The following is a 14,431-nucleotide window of genomic DNA, read 5'->3' on the forward strand; positions in this document are numbered from 1 at the left end:
ACTTTATGTACCACCAGCAAAACATTTTACTGTTATGAAACTTCAATAGAAATGTAATGGCCTGCTGGATAAGCTCAGGGTCTTGTGATGTTACTTCGCAGAAAGCAAAATAATTGTTCCAGCAAAAATTCCAGGAGAACTTCAGCTGTGGTTGAGGGACACCTGATTTCATCAAAATTCGGTATTTATTAGGTATGTTGTTCTGTGTGGCAGCAGGGGCTGGTCTGGAGGACAGTGAGCTGTTGACACCGATGGCTCTTAACTCCTTGTTTGCTGCTGCCCGTTCTTATGAGTGTTAGGGAACTAGGAACAGGAGCTCGTGGCTGTACAAGCAGGGAGAAGGTTAGCAAAGCAAGCACTCTTGTGTCCAAGGCCTTGGGGAGGGACATGGGAGACCTCATTTCGGCTCTCACCTTTATCAGAGATCACTGGGCTTCACTTCTATGATCACAGGTGCTATTTCAGATGCCCTAGCATATCGTGAAATCCATGCAAGGAGCTCACAGACATGGGAACTTGTGAAACCTGCACCAAAATGGTGTGGCAGCCAGACAAGATGCCATAAAGCATCTCCAGTGACACCACCGTCTGAATCCCGCTGCGTGTGTCCATAACTATGTTGACCATATATGAACTGGGTGCCAAAGTTCCCATTATGCTGGGAGGGGGTGAAGTCAGTGTTGTTCGGAGGATGGTTCACCTCATCATGAAGCGGGCATTTGGCTAGGTGACTCCCTCCCCAGTCTCCACCACCTGTAACGGATTGGGCTGCTGTGGAGTTTGGATTCCCACCTCACATTTGGGCCTCTGACATCGCAGACACCTAAAATGAGGCAAATTGAACCCACCCTCTGCGTGATGCTGTGTAACCCCCTACCCGTGCCTATGTTCTGCATACGTTAAATGCATCTTGGTGCCGTAAGCTGTTTGGGGAGCAGTTATTCTGTACACCAAGCACGTATGCACAGGGCCTGAGGATCTCCACTGTGGCATTCTAGTAGAAGTCCTGCACTAGACTGAACTTTGTGAGGAACCCTACAATAATCTGGTGCTGCGTGGAGAGGAGGGAGGATTCCCCTTGCCCGGGGACAAGGTCAGTATTCCCAAAGGTGGCAATCGCAGGTGCTTGGAAAGCCCTGGAAAGCTTCTCACTGAGATCTCCTGTCCCCCACATAAGAAGAATGAGTCTGGCCATCTCATGGGAACAGGTTTCCTTGCTTTATTTTGCCTTCCCATGTTGACCAGAACCAAGGAAGTCTGAAAAACAAAGAGCTGTGGGAGGAGTTGAGCCAAAACACCTCACGCCATAGGAAGCACTGGGATGGGGATTTGTTTCTGCGCTCTCCAGCAGGAGCAAAGACTGGAAACTGGGCATCCCCTTGTCTCCCATCTCACGGAGGAGAAATCTCCTCTCAGCCAAGGAATGCAAGGGTTTCCACCAAGACATTTTCATGCTTGCAAAGAGTGCCACCTTGGCACTTCTTGAGAAGCTTTAGGGGCAGCAGTCTCCAGACCATGCTTGCCATAAGGGTGGCTGGTATCTGAAGAGAACGTGCTTGTGTCTGTACCTGGAAGACACACGTGGCTGATGAGTTCCCTCACCCACATTTAGCTCAACCCCTTGTTGAGGCTGCCTGGCTTCGCTGGCCAGAGCAAGCCCCACTTGCCCACCAGCTGGGTAGGTGGACACAACTGAGGTCTACTAGCCAAGCTGGCCTGGTGCTACTAATGGGCAGGAGTTGACACCAGTCACTGGTGTTTCAGCAGCCTGGGTGAAGTGTGTAGAAGGCTTTTTTTGCCCTTGGTTTCTCATAAACAGGTGTCAACAGAACTTATCACTGGTGGAAGGGTTTAGCCCTGCGCCCCTTAAAGGCATTGCAGCTCTTGCTGCAACCCCTAACTCGTTTTCACTTTGATTAACAATCTGCACCTTCTTCTAGAAAGTTTCCTCCAGAAGGGAGCTGGTGGGTGGCTGCCCGCTTGACGAATCTGGTGTGTCCTAAGGCAGGAATTGGCTGAACTGGAGGGGTCTGAGGAGATGGTGGCATCTCAGGACGTGCATGGCAGTGATGTTTTTGGCACTTATATTTCCAACAAAAAGTGAGCTGACCCAAACCCTTGGGGTTGGGTGGGATTTTAGGAATTGGTTAATGAACTGTAGAGTCCTCAGCTCTGCCAAAGCTGTGTTGTGGATGCATATGTGCTCCCGTGGATTTGGTCCTAAATGTTAAGAGAAATACATATGCCTAGGTGTGTCATGGGCCCATGAAGTCGTGGAAGGAGCAGCAATGGACCCTAAAGCAGTGTGGCTTGTAGTCCTATGTGTGAATTTTAAAGCTGTTTTCTAGCTTATACTTAAAGGACAGTATTACTTTATTTTATGGGAAAAACTGCTGTTCTGCATTCATTATTATCTGATTCTGAGTTATCAGACATCATCTTCATGTCCACTGTTTCATCTCTTGAAAAAATGGTTTTCCCTCTTGTTCACTCTCCTTATTTTTCACTCTCTGCTCAAAGATATATATATATACACAGACATACATGATCAAGATATATGTGTATGTATTACCAAGTTGCCCTAGCACTTTGCCTCGCAAAACGTTTTCTCAGTGGGACTTTACCAAAAGAAAACTCCGCGCTTGTTCCCACAAGCATCACACTGGCAAGTCAAGAGATTGGGATCACAGTTGCGCGTGTCCTTTTCAGGCCAGGTAGTTTTTGTGCTGGAAAAATTGCTAAGAAAAGCCCGACCATCACTCAGGAGCGTGCCATGCACGGTATTTATTTGAAAACCCTTTACAATAAGCTGACAGCCCCTATTCATGCAATTTTCATGCTGTCTTGAAGGGTTGCACTATTTCCAGAGCCGCTCCCATGCCGATCTATTCATGGCCAGCGCTAGGGCTCCTTTCACAAATAAAAATAGTCACAGGAATGGCCCTCACTCTGGATTTTAAGATTGCAAGATATTTTGGGTGAAGGCGAAAGTGAACGTGTTTTACGGCTGACATGAACGTGTCGTTTTTAAGGCTGTGAAATTTTGGAAAAGCCTTAGAAACCCGTTCTCAGAGGTCACCGGGACAAACCTCTCCTGCTGGGTGAGTGAATAGAAATGAGTTCATAATTACAGAGTGTAGTAGTGACACGTTTGCTTTTTCACTGTTTTAATTGAGGTTTTCAGAGAGGAAGAGAACTTAAAACAATACAGAAATGTCTTTTGTTCTTCCAGGGCCATTTACTGAGGGCTTTGCAGTGAGAGGAGAGGATGTTTATTAAAGAAAGCAACAATACCAAGACGTTATTTTAGTGCCGAAATGCTGTTCCTAGCTGGAACAAAATCAGCCGGACTTGGGTACTTGCTGAAAACTAGCATCGAGCTAAATGATTTGCAGTGCCTTTACTGAACCCAACAAATGGTGTTGAAGCAGAAGAAAGAGAGAGGAAGGGAAGGAATTGAAAAGATTGAAACACCCTTTTCCTTCTCAGTAGGATTTCCAAGTCAGATTAATTAGGTTTAACAGCACGTGGGTCTGAACCCCTGAAGCAGCATCTGGAAATCAGGTTTTCATCCTCCTCCTTATGCTAGTGTCCTCTCCATGCCCTCCTGGGTGCTGATGGGGGTTACCGCAGCCACCATGGAGACTCTCTTTGGGGGTGCAGGGTGGACATCCCAAACCCACTGAGGATGTCATGGTCATCCGTGCTGAGCAGGGTGCAGAGGAGTTGAGCCAGTGTAATGGTGGCTGTGAAAAGCTGCTGCTGTTCATGGGAGAGCTCTTCCTCTGAGCAAACTGAGGACCAATAATTATTTTTCTTTTTAAGGACAAAAGTAAGTGTCTGTTGGTGTACTTGCCTGCTACAACGAGTAGCAATAATGGCATCGAGCTAAATCATAGTGTTTAGAGTGTAACGATGTAAAAAACTCTTCTATGCAGCTGAAAGCACCTAAGCAGAGATGCTGTTAAAATAATAGTCACTCTCCTGCTTAAGGTTTAGAAGCTTTGAACCAGTGGTGACAGACAGGCCACATTTTCAGGAACAACCACACTAAAGGTGCATCTCAGAAAGAAATCATGGAATATCTCAAGTTGGAAGGATCTCATAAGGATCATCGAGTCTTAACTCCCTGCTCCTCGCAGGGCTACCTAAAACTAACCTATATGACTAAGAAAGCTGTGCCAGCTGAAGCTGAACATCCTGCAGAGCAAGGTGAAGAACTCCTTGTTGGAGTGCTGGTCCTTCACGATGAGGTTCCTCAAGGATTGAGTGCTCATACGCATGAAAGTCCCAAGTAAACAGTCGGCACTTGCCCTGCCTGCCCGAGCAGAGCCAGCGGTCACAGGGCATCAGCCGAGGGGTTGGTTACGGGCAATTTAGAGGCAGATCGTAATTTCTTTCACTTTGATCGTCCGCAACATTGCTGGGAGTTATTACACTAAATTAATTCTCCGAACTGCGGTTCCCCAGAGGACAATATTGTCTTGGCAGTTTGTTCCTGAAAGGGCTCCGCTGGGTGATTGCGTTACTGTGGCTTAATGAATTAACGGCACGTGAGCTGGGCGGTGGTAATTGCCTGCGCATGCCGCTGGCTGTGCGTGCAGAGTGCCTTACCCTGCAACCCCTCCACCCAGCTGGGAGGTAACTTGCCTTATCTTATGGTTGCCGCGCCGTCCTGCATCTGCAGAGGGGCAGGAGTTTCTCCTTTGCAGCTAGAGGTGCTAGTGTGTGCTGGGGCTGGTCAGGAGGAGAGCTGTGGTGGGTCACAGCAGACCGCCTGGCTTGATGACCAGCAATGGGCACCGGGAGAAGCATGAGAAGATCAGGGAATGCATGTAGTGCCGCTTCCCACCAGTGCTCTCCTCCTCTTAACGGCTGGACTTGTGTTGGTGTTGATTTGGTAGCTATTGATGTGACTTACTTATTTTCAACCAACCTGGTGGGAAAGTCCTTATCGCTTGGGCAAGTGTAGGGTGCTGTTGGGTCAGTCAGCTGTAGGAAGAGTCCCAGGGAAGCAATGCAAGAGCTGTCCCCAGGGAAGACAGCCAGAGATGAAACAACGCTGCGGTGTTTTGTTGTCCGTCAGCCTCAAAGTGCTTTTTGACAGAGGGCTGCTCTCTGCATCCCCCATCTCCCTGCCCTGAGGCAGAAAGGAGGGAAGGGGCTGCTGTGGTTGGACCTTCCCCCACCGCAGACCTTGCAGTGAACCCATAGCCACCAGATCTTTGTGTGTGCAAACCCCATCACCCATGAGACTGTCCTTCAAGGCTGCTCTTTTGGTGTCATGTAGTGCAAAACACAACCGTCTACGTGATGCTATTTCAGCCGGCCAGAATTGAGGGAAGGAAATATAGTGGCAGGTTCCTCTGCGCTAGGAAACCGATCTGTTATTGAAATGGCTTTCTCTTTGGTGGAGTGTTTCCGGCACGGCTCCTCAGTACTGGAAAAAGCCCATCTACACGTTGTTTTCCAGCACGAGTTCATGGAGATGTTGTCAGCAGCTGGTTGCTGGAGTGAATATAAAATGAAATAATTAGTTTCTTTCTCCTGCTTTCAATCTTTGAATATAAATGCGCTGTTGCTGGTGATCGCTTGGAACGAGCACCAGGGTTTTTCTGCTGCCGGGTTGCTCTCCAAAGTTATCTGGCAACTGAACTGAGAGGCAAGGGCAAGCAGAGGTTGATGCTTGCAATGGGTAAAAAAAAAAGGTTTTATGGCGTCCCCTGTGTCACACGAGGTCTTTCCATGAGACCTGGCCCGTTTGAAGAAGCCCAGCAGCATTTCAGCAGTGTGGCTGCATGGTTTGGGTGGTGACTTCCAGTTTTTGGCCACGGCAAGTAGCCACCCTCTTTGCAGGAGAGCATTCACAACCGGCTCCTTCTTCTTGCAAGCCCAAGCTGGGGACATTGGCCCCAGAGACCTGGGAGGGAGCAACGTGCTGAAGCTCTGCAGGGCCTCCTGGCATGGTTAGTGCATGAAGAAGTTGCCAGCTTAAGTTGTTTGGGCTTTTGTTGCAGAAACAATATTTCTGTCTGACCCCAGTTAGCAACTGATGTTTGCAAAATAAAGAAGTCAAGGCACTGGAAATACTTTCCATTCCCGCTCTTGTCTCAGCCCAAAATATTAGTATTAAAAATATTGCATCTATTATATGCAGCTAATATCTCTGCAGGCACGTAAATCACCCAGGGATTTTTCGTCTCCATATTAAAAAAAAAAAAAAAAAAAAAAAAAAAAAAGTTAACTACACTCTATTTTTGGATATTTGTTAACTGTTTTGTTTCCATTTATTCCAACTAGAGCCACAGCAGTCTGTCTCCAAGGGACCATCTGTGGGAAAGAGAGTCCCTAGATTGATTTGGAAGGTGCCAGGGTCATTAACAGGCATGAAGGCACTGACTATCTGCCTTTTTTCTGATAATGTCTTTATTTAGCGTGACAGCCTCCGGGGCATGAGTGGACAACAGGCTTCTTTCTTTCATTTAAACTAACATTGCTTCATCCATTCCCAGCATTGTGCAGATGCTATGGATCGTCCCAATTTCCTGATTAAAGCTGGGGGTGCTAGTGCCCAAGCAGCAAGGGCCAACAGCTGCATGGCACTGGAGCTGCAGAAGGTGACCCAGCTCTGCTCTTCTCCCCGAGCAGCATGTTCCCATCCGAACTGATGAGTGGAAAGAAAAGAGAAAGTATATTTTTGGAGTGGGTCAGGCCCTGGCACAGCTCGGCGCATCCTAGTGAGCCTTAGGGGTAGCATGAGAGAGGGGGCAGGAATTGGGTCAAGAGGAGGCAGGAATGGGGTCAAGAGGAGAAAACTGTTCTTTTGATAGTGGGACAGACTTAGGTAAATATTTGGGAAACTGCTCAGGATTGTCACTAGGTTGCAGTAAGTCAATGTCCAGATTGATCCTGGCTCCCAAAGCTCTACGCTAAATGCTGTAGCATGCTGCATCATTTTTAAAGAAATGTATTTAATTTGGTTGATAAAGGCCTCTGGCACACGTAAGTCCAAAGCATCTCTGCTCCTTGGGTAGGTGTTTTACCAGATCCCGATGTCGGAAGTAATTGCTTGCCGTTGACTTTGGGTCATCTCATATGTCTGGACAGCTGTTAGGAGATCCTGTCAAATCTTGCCTCAGCTTCTACAGGAAAGACATTCATTTCTTCACTAGAAAGCACTGGTATAAATAGGATATGGAAAAAACCTAGGATGTCTCCTTGCTGCAGGTCAAAGAGTCACAGAGGTCTAAAGGAAGACAGCTGAACAAAAAGGCAGCAGGTGGGGGCTCGTATGTACTATTTAGGATGTGTCTTGAGGGACAGGACCACGGAGGGATGGTGGTGGGCTGTGTCTGTGCATCTTGGCACGGGTTTAAAGTTTATATCTCTTGGAGGATTATCAGACCTCGGGATAACTGATCAGCCCTGGTGTATTTTTAAAGGAGGCAGCCTGGAGTCTGAGATATTAAGCTCTTTTATTGCAAAGTAGTAAAAGACAAATCTATATTCATTCAAGTGACATTCTTACCAGTAGTCCAGGTTCTGTGTGTGTTGGTGCTCAGCAGAATTTTGGGAAACTTTGTGTGCTGTGGTTGTGTCTTTTGAGTTGAAACTGTTTCAACTAAACTGGATTCAGGTCCTTGTCACTGTATTTTCCTATGGTTTTCATGTGGTTTTTGCAATCGTGTTTACAGTACGCTAAGAATCCAAAAACATAATTCCAAGTAATGTAGTTTATGAGGAGAACCATTTCCAAGCAATTTCTACATTAAATCACTGCAGTGATTTCTACACTGGTCTGGGCAGTCAGCCTTGAAGTCCAGGGGGTGTCTTCCTAGCTGTTTGCCCACTCCGTGCAGCAAGGGCCTCCATCTGGACATCCCGAATGATTTGTGGGAGATCCAGGAAAGCGTTTAAAGAGCTGTTTCGAAGCTATCTCACATGCCATCTGTACTTGGGATGTCTTTCCCAAGCTGGTGTTGCAAAACAGCTACTGAAATTCCTCCTGAAGATTCGTTTCCATGAAGCTTAGAAGAAAATAGCTGACTCAGGCAGGCTGTGCGGCCAAGCGTTGCAGAATGTGAGGACTTTCGTTGGACTTCATCAGTAGACAGGTTTGCTCATCAACGCTTTGCCGAGTCTGCTCTGGTGGACTTGGTGCCGTGTCCTTTCGGCCCAGCAGTGCTGTCTCTGCTCCTGCAGCGCAGCCTGCGGGCTGGGTGCTCATCTGGTGGTCCTGTGAATGGGGTGTCCGTCGCTGCGGTGGGAGAAGAAGTGGACGCTGATGGTGTGGCGTGATGCTACAGGAAAGCACAAGGAGAAATCAGGTCTGCTTCTGCGTTTGGAAAGGCTAAATCAGTCAGCATCCCATAGCAGAAGATAGCGCATGCCGTGATGAACCGTGCTTTGTGTCAATCCTACACCCATTTTTTGGATGCATGAGCACCTTGGGTGTCTGTGTGAAGCCCTTCAATCATGGAATCATAGAACCATAGAGCAGTTTGGGCTGGGAGGGCCCTTCAGAGGCCATCTAGTGCAACCCCCTGCAGCGAGCAGGGACATCTTCCACTGGATCAGGCTGCTCAGAGCCCCGTCCAGCCTGACCTGGGATGTTCCCAGGGATGGGGCACCCACCGCCTCTCTGGGCAGCCTCTGCCAGTGCCTCACCACCCTCATTGTGAAAATCAATGCTACCCTGTTGGTTTATTGTGAGTCTAGTTACGTTGTAAAGGCCGAATGAAATGATCTCTAGCAAGCAAAGACAGATGTGATGTCCAGGCCCAAGGGAGGATTGTCAGCAGTGGCTGTACCCCAAGACCAAGGTGGTGACAAGACAAGCTGTGCCCAGGTAGGCAGCTCATCTGAAGTTTTCATAATGCTTTTCCCAGCAACCAGGTGCTGTAAACCTCATCAAAATTATCTCTACCCTCATAGTGTTCATTGTTTTTGTTGGCTTCTGGAGTTCATTGTATGTTTTCAAGGATGCATGCATGTAAGACCTAAAGCACACGTTACATCTTAGCTGTTTAAAGATGATTTTAAGTCCTGATCACCACTATTTTGACAGGTGGATTTTCCACACTTCCAAAATGCTGTGTCCATCCAGATGTGTAGGCTGGGTCTAGTGATTGGAATAGCCTTTACCCCTAGTGACAGAAAAGCATAAAAGAAGTGTGAATAATTTCATTTTTGTTTTCAGGAGTGAACATGACATCTTGTTCCCTTCTCATCTGAGAAAAATGCAAACAAAAATGAAACTGGAGCCAAGTGAAACCAGTTTGAGAGAGAAAGCCAAAGGGAAAACACACAGAATTCCTGTGTTCTTCGTTGTTGGAGCTGATGGTTGTTGCTTTCTGTGGGGTTTTGAGGTTTTTGATTAAATTGTGTGGAACCGTCAAGCTTATTTGTTTCCCACTCTCAATCATAGTGAGGATAGAAAACATCCCTGGCTGGACTGTGATGCTCCCTGCACCAAAGCAACGCTGAGTTACCATTGTACGTGTGCATAAAACGTCAGCGTGCCTTTGATGGGAGGTAGGCTTGGTGAAGAATACTTTTGAGGGAAGTCAGGCCTCTAGAATAGAAATTCAGATAAATTTCTCCTCATTATATTAATAGCAATATTCCCCAGACCTCCAGGACCAGTTTTAGACACTATAAAATTCCACGAGCTCCTAACTGGGATGCTTGAAGTCCTCCAGTTTGGACAACGATGTCCCTTAGGGTGTCCAAAGCCAGTGATGGTGGGTGTTTTTGACCACAGCAGCACTGCCGTGCCCAAACACCTCCAGCAGCACCTGCTCAGGGGTGCCAGTCCCGTTATTTGTGGGGCCACATCACATAAGGTGAAGCAGCTGGAATGTGCTTAGTTCAGAAAATTGGAGAGATTGGTTTGTTCAGAGGACGTTTCGGAGGACTTTGCTTCTTCCTGCCCTTTCCCTTTTCAGGCTGAGTATCCTGGGGAGCTAGCTAGTACAGCCAGAAAGAGCTTTCTGACTGTACTGGCTTTTAATTTCCCTCCCTCAGTGGAAAATTACTCTGGAATTTTGAAAAAGAAGGTGGAGAGAGGTGACCCTTCATTCCATAGAACCAGCCCCACCAGTCCACCCTTCGCAGGTACAGTTGCTGCATGCCTTGGGGGTGCTCTGCTCCTCCGGCTTGGAGGAGTGTCACAGATAAGTGGGATCTGGGATCCTCATGGGAGTTGAAGGTCCCACAAAGTCCGTTTCTGCAGCAGATCTTAGTCTGTACCTTTTAATGGCAATTGTGAATTAATTGCAGGCGTGTTAATAGCAAAGCTGATCATGAGATACTCCCAAGACTTATCATCGTATTCCTGGGCCTGATCCTGGCACAGAGATGAGATCCTGCCTGGGCAGAACAAAGGGTGGAGATAACCTTTCTGTTTGCAAAATGCGGTGAGGAATGTTTTCATTCAAGCACCAGAGGGATGAAGGGGACGTAGAAGGTTTGACCTTGGCCACGGCACCCGCTCTTCATTCTCAACCCCTTGCCCAAGTGGCTGCAAGTCTGTATTAGCTATTGATTCCTGGGTGGCCCTGGCCATGCCCACCAGGTATCAGGCTCTGCACAAAAGCAGGACAAAACCAGCACAAAACCAGCATCCTTCCCCTGAGCTTAGCATGCCCCGGAGGGTTTGTCCCGTGAGAGAGTTGCCTGGGATTGAGGGCAATTGTGGTGTCCAGGCAAGTTCTTCAAAGGCAACAGCCGGGATGTCCAGAGCACCCAGTCCCTGAGCCCACGGACAAGATCTCTGTCCGTTCAGCTGTACGGGTTGCTCTGCGCCGCAGGGTCAATGTCTCAAGTGCTGTTGGAGATGTAGCTCCTTACCTCTCGGTATTTGCAATTGCCTAACCGAATCTTCGTGCAACCAGCAGGAGAATGTAACCCCGCATTGTTCTCCGGCTCTCCACATGCCAGACAAATGGTGGGGGCTCTCAGAGGACTTGTCTCACTTCGGGGCCGGCATAGGAGCAGGGCTGACAGGACGGAGCAACTGTGTTTTAGACCACAGCTGTCCACGTGTCTGGAGTTATTTTCCCCAGGCTTGTGTCTTCCAGCCCCTTTCCTTGGGAGCAAACGATGTAGTAAAAACTTGTAGGAATCCCATGTTTCTGAGCACGTAGGCTGTAATCACCGAGACAGCTGAAGCCTTAGATTTGTTTGCGTAGGCTCCTCCAACAGAGCAGACATTTGTCAGATCTAAATTCTGTTGAAAGGTATCTCATTTAGTTAATTAAATAAAAAAATCGGTGGAGAAACGATAGCAGAAGTGATACCATCCTATTTCCAGCTTGTCAACCCTGAATGTCTCCCCTTGGTTTTTAGTTCTTCTGCAGTTTCTTTGTGACTCTGAATGTGTCATTAGTTTCCACGCTGACTGATGGCCAAATCCTGGGTCCCACTAAAGTCGGGGGGGGGATTTTTGAACTGAATCAGAATTTGGCCCTGGAAGTGAAAATAGTTATTTACCATTAAACAGAGTCCAGAGATAAGAGACTGTTGTGCTGTCTATAGACTCATAGCTGAAGTAGCAAGGCGCCGTGTCCTTACAGCAAAGGGTGGTCAGAGAGGATGGAAGAAGGATTTCCCAGTCGCTGTGGCGTTTTTCTGGGGTGAATTCTTCCTTTTCTCAGAGATGTTGCTGCATGATTCAAGCTTCAGCATCCTCCCTTCAGCATCATTTTAACCCTGGCTGGGAAGTGTCTTGGGTTCCTACACGGTCCGGTTCCCTAAGCTTTGCAGGGCACGCAAAGCCACCATCTCAGCTCTCCTGCCCTCGAGCAAGCACGAGGTTGTTTCCATCAACCCAGTCCACAGTGGATGCGTGTGGTGGGGTGCCCTGGTCCCTATTTGGCCCCTTCTGGGGCTCTCCATGTTCCCAGCATCTCAGTCACACCTGAGAGTCACCCCAACCTCCTGTGTTTTGGGATGCTCTGCAGTCAAAAAAAGTTTTTAAGATCTGGGCCCTGTTCTCCCTGCTTTGGCTCTTCTTCGCTGCAGAGTCCTGTTTCTTCTTGGCTTTTCTTCTTTGCTGGGGTGTTGGGAAGATAAAAGTACAAACGAGTCTTTGCCTGACGCTGGATGGTTGTCTAGACCCTTGTCTGCTGCCAAGTCACGGACGTTGCTTCTTGTTTGCCATTCTCCTTCCTTTGCCTTTTATTTCATGCAATTTTTTTTTTCCCTTAACTTATTTAACTCTGATGTTTTCCATCCTGTGGTCAGTGACTACAGAGCTTCAGTTTGTGTTTGCTCTCCCCCTTGCCATGGGGATATTGCCTTTTAGCTGTCCTGTACAGGCATGGAGCTGCCTGTCCTCTCCCTGTCCTATTGCAAAAGCCACAAACCGAAAAATCTTCACATTCCACATTGGCTTAACTGATTGGGGTTTTTTAATCTTAAACCTTTTTTCTTTCACAGCCTGTAAACAGAAATGGTTTATAGTATCATTATGTCTTTAGGAAAAAAAATGTCCCTGCACACATTTCTTGGAGGAATTTACAGCAGAGGTTGGTTCCCAGCTCATTTCCAGGCATTTTGCCTTACCTCTGCTTAAATTAAAGCCGTGTCTGTGTGCAACTTTTATCATTTCTGTGCAATATTTGCAACTTAAATACAGTAGCAGCCTGTCTGGCTTATAACCCAAGGCTGAAAGTGCACCCAAACAGTTAAACTCAGACATTTGAGAGGAGAGAAGAGCAAAACCACAGAAAGCAAACGCTGAATACTGTCAGCACCTCTTGCACACTTAGCATGGGGGGGCTAAATACTAGATAAGGGGTTTAACTAACTTTTATTTTGACATTCCCCTTTTAATAAGCGTTGCTCTTTACAAAGCGGTTTATGTGATTGCGTTACTGAGAGGAAACAAAGAAATGCCAGGAAAACTTGATGTGGAGAATCTGTACTCATAAAATGCTTGTAAGCTCCAGCAAACAGGAAAGCTTCCCCCATCTCCTCCTTTTTTTTTTTTTTTTCCTCTGTTGTTTTTTAATTCCCTGCCATTCATTTGAAAAAAACAAACAAACAAACAAAAAAAACCCCCAACACATTGAATATCTCAAAAAACTGGATCTGGTGGTCTGAGACAAAATACAAATTCTTTCCACCACCACCATGAACAAGCCTCTTCGTCCTGCGTTCGCCAAACATGAGCCCTCGCTCTTTATGGTTAAGAGCCAGTTGGCCTCAGAAAATAGGTTTTAACTCCTGGGGATGCCAAGGAATACAGATTTGATGGGCAGATGGCTTTGGCAGACAGGGCTGGAGACTGTTTAGCCGCTGACCATTGAAATGCATTTGTGAATGGCCGCTTCCTTCGTCGGAGCGCCCTTAGCTGAGCGGTGGAGATGATGAAAATAAAATTAATTGCTGTGCAACGAGTTTAAAATAAAGGCTGCTATTTATCCAAACAGAGGCCATGGTTTGGGGTGTGGGATGAGGCTGAGCAGGGGGATTATAACGGCTACAAAACCAGTACAGATGCAGACCGGTGTGTTCACCGCAGCGGCCACAGTTGTTTCCCTCTTCTGAGGGGTGGTGCTGGGGTGATGTCCTGTGCAAGCCTCCAACGCTGCTCCCAGCAGCCTTGTAAGGAGCCAAGCGTTGAAGCATCCCATGTGCCGTCAGAGCCAATGCTGAGTGTTGGAAAGGCAGCAAGGAGACAGGGAGCTGCCGCCGTGCTTAGGGCTAACCCTGCGCTGTCCTGGGTGAAGGCAGCCGATGCCAGGACCATCTCCGTCTTAATTGCGTCGTTGATGATGGCATTCAGGCTCTGCCTCCTCCACTCAGGACAGCCAGGCGGCAGCCCATTTGGAAATCTGAAGTGTCCGAGGCTGCCAAAGCATTTGTTCCATTCGATCACTGGGTTTTTGGGGACCTGCCATCTCAGCTACCAGTTATGGCCAGCACACAGGGGCTTGCTTGCCCCTTCTGAGCTGCTGTAGTCTCTTAAAAAAACCATTTGTGGGCAATTCTTCTTCTTCCTTGTGGCTGTTGAATTTCCTTGTTATCCGTTTGGAGCTGTATTCACATAGGCTCTTATCCAGAGGTAATGGTCCTGGTTCCCAGTGCTGCTGGAGCCAAATGTGGTCCTCATCTTCTTCATCCATGCACGCATTCTGTCCAGGTGTAGCTGTGATGAAGAAAATGCATGAAGAAAGGCCAAACAAAACCGTTTGGTGTGGGCATCTCTTTTGCTCAGTAACTTGCTTTTCAGCTTTTTTTTTTTTCCACTTAGAAATTCCTGGTACACTTAAAATGGTTCACTGCAAGCCGATGCAGCAGTATGCCATGTCAGCACAGCAGAGGTGGCAGGCAAAAGGAGCAAGCGATGCTGTAGGCCAGGCATCAGGAGCTGCTTAGCTTTTCAGAAAAAAAAAAAATCTGGTATTTCTTGCCTGCTTGACTT

The 14,431-nt window shown here is 47.5% G+C and overlaps 1 protein-coding gene across 4 annotated transcripts in view; it reads left to right on the forward strand.

Moving 5' to 3' along the window:
* Positions 1 to 14,431, forward strand: part of CTIF (cap binding complex dependent translation initiation factor) — a 114,201-nt gene that overhangs the window by 58,581 nt on the left and 41,189 nt on the right. The gene's annotated exons all lie outside the window — the stretch shown is intronic.

Source organism: Leptosomus discolor, chromosome Z (genome assembly GCF_034619465.1).
Source record: "Leptosomus discolor isolate bLepDis1 chromosome Z, bLepDis1.hap2, whole genome shotgun sequence".
NCBI classification, from domain to species: Eukaryota; Metazoa; Chordata; class Aves; order Leptosomiformes; family Leptosomidae; genus Leptosomus; species Leptosomus discolor.